The 2,476-nt window shown below is 39.5% G+C and overlaps 1 pseudogene; it reads left to right on the top strand.

The window, feature by feature from the left end:
* The window catches only part of LOC119582367, a 19,552-nt pseudogene extending 18,275 nt beyond the window's left edge, over positions 1-1,277 (top strand).
* The last annotated feature ends 1,199 nt before the right edge of the window (positions 1,278-2,476 follow it).

Raw genomic sequence — 2,476 nt, 5'->3', positions numbered from 1 at the left:
CCCCCAAAATACATGCAATTGTATATACAGGGCATATACATTTTCCAATTTCTATTCAAATCAAAACCTATACATATACATCCCTTCACATGTAAAATGTAAAAGGGTACAAAGCTTTATCCTATACATGCTAAACATACAGATACTATACATGTCTTTCCAAATTTAATATGCACGTGATTTGGAATTTGTGGATTTTGTGTATTGTTATCAATTCAAGGAGATAGCATATATGTCTCTATTAATAGGGAAGTAAATCATGAACATCATAAATATATCTATATTTTTTTTTCAGGACATTGATATCTGTTTACTTAATATGAAAAAAATGGGAAGAAAATTCATGCTTAGCATCATATTTGGGAGCGGGCCCTTTTTTTTTCTTAGTTTTCCCAACCCAAATTTTAACTCGTATATTTTTTTCAGTTTGGCCTTTCTGACTTTTCATTTTAATAAACCAGGTTTCTTACTTTCCTCCTTTTCCTTCTGCCCCTCAGTGTGCTCTTTATATTGGGGTGTTTAGGGGGAGGATGGGTTTGGCATTACATGGTTCGGGCAGTGTTTTCTAAAACAATTTTTAAATTATTTCCTCAGGTGTGACCCGGGTTTCACCCCGAGTACATGGGGGGGACTTGCCCCCAAAAGGGAAAAGAGAGTGAAAACCGAGATGGCAGTTTTGGACCAGTGTACAAGTTTGGAAAAAGGTAAAGTTCTAAAAAAAAAAAAGGGGAATGGGTTTGGAATCCTGGAATCAGGAGTGCGAACGGAAGGTACAAAGTTAACGCTGGTAGATCTGACACTTCATGGCCCTGCCACAGAGAGCCCCCCAGGCTCAGGGCACCACCATCTCCCAGCCTCAACCCCTCATCAAGGGAAAACCCTAAGGACATTTTTGTCACCCCTCGGGAAAATCTTTTGGAAACTCCCCAAGCTTTTCTTGGGGCGGGGAGAGGTGCCATCCATACCGGCTTTCCCAAAATTCCAAACCTGCTTTTCCTAAAATATCCAACATTCCTAAAGGGCCTCATGCGACCTTGAACACACACCTCAATAATCACACCAACCTCCTTCACTCTAGCCAAACCCAGTCAAACCACATACAGTCAGGGCAAGTTAATTCATGCCACTCGAGCTCAAGCCTTTCGCCCCCTTTTCAACCACACCCCTCATCCCTTTATCCACACCACCCCCCAGAAAGGGACAAGCATTTCCCTCGGACCGTGTTTTCTAATACTTTTCCGGGAGTGACAATTGTGGGGCCTATCACAGAACTGTGATGATCAGGGCAAGGAGGTTTCAGAGACAGAACTGATTAGGTGTCTTCGTTGGGCTTTCCCCTCACCCCCTCCCTGACCCCTCTTGACTATTGTGAGGATTTTACTTCATAAATGTGTTTTTTGGGGCCCGTAAAAAACATTATTTTGAAAAAGGGAAATAATAAAAGTTAAATGGATGGGAGAAAAAGTCCCGAGTAGAGGTAACGCCATTTTGTCTTTCCCCGGTTTTAACCCAGATTTTATCTTTCTGTGTTTTGGGCACTCCTTCTTTTTAGTTTGTGATTTCCCTAAACCCTCAACATGCCTCATGTCCCCGGGCCTCCAGCGAAATTATATGTGTATTTTACTTGTTGAAAATTTTTTTAATCTTTGGGTTTTTCCTAGTTTTGGTGTTCTTTGGCCCTCTTGTGCAGGCCCCAGAACGGATGATAACGAGGGTGGATGGTAGCCAAAAACCCCCGGGTTCCTTTGAATCGTTTTCCCCCCCAAAGGAGGGAAAAGGGGCTTTAGGATAATTAAACTTTTTAGGGGGTTTTAGAAAATGTGGATGGGCCTATTGAATGAGGAAAAAGGGTTTGTTTCTGAAAGGGACGATTTTATTAGCGAGGAAACCAACTTTCCAAGTAAGTGACTTGACAGACAAGACTATTTTAGGGGAAAAAATTTTTTATTTTGGCCAAATCATGCCCCTGTTTTCCTTCGTTTTCCCCCCCCTTTTCTTTTTTTTTAAAATATCGTTAGGACATAATAAAATTTAAAAAAAATGTAAATAAAAAATTTTTAAAAGGGTTTTCTTTCCCAAATTATAATAAAAAACTAAACCCGGGTGACCAGATGTTCGATTATTTTTAAGACGGACATCCCAAAGGGTTTATTTTGAGGGGGTTTTGATTGTGAGTTACAGAGCTGTGTCATTTTGTCACACTCAACTTTTCATGTTTTCCCCCTTTTGGGGGTATAGTAATGCGCATAATTTTGTCTAGGGCTGTGTACAATAAAAATAGTGTTTTAAAGCTTTTTAATTTATTATTTTCTTTAATTATAATACTTGGGCAATTTCTTAGGATTTTTTTTTTTTCATTCCTCACTTTGAATTTAAGATGTAACTTTTATTTTTTTGGGCGGGTTTTTTGGGGTTAAAGGAAATGAACCCCTTTTTCCCCCCCCTGCTCTCCTCATTTTTGTTTTTTTTTTTTAAG

The sequence above is a fragment of the Penaeus monodon genome, chromosome 15 (genome assembly GCF_015228065.2).
Source record: "Penaeus monodon isolate SGIC_2016 chromosome 15, NSTDA_Pmon_1, whole genome shotgun sequence".
In the NCBI taxonomy this organism is placed as follows: Eukaryota; Metazoa; Arthropoda; class Malacostraca; order Decapoda; family Penaeidae; genus Penaeus; species Penaeus monodon.
Note: the sequence above shows the minus strand (reverse complement) of the source record. Positions and strands in the feature narration are given on the sequence as shown.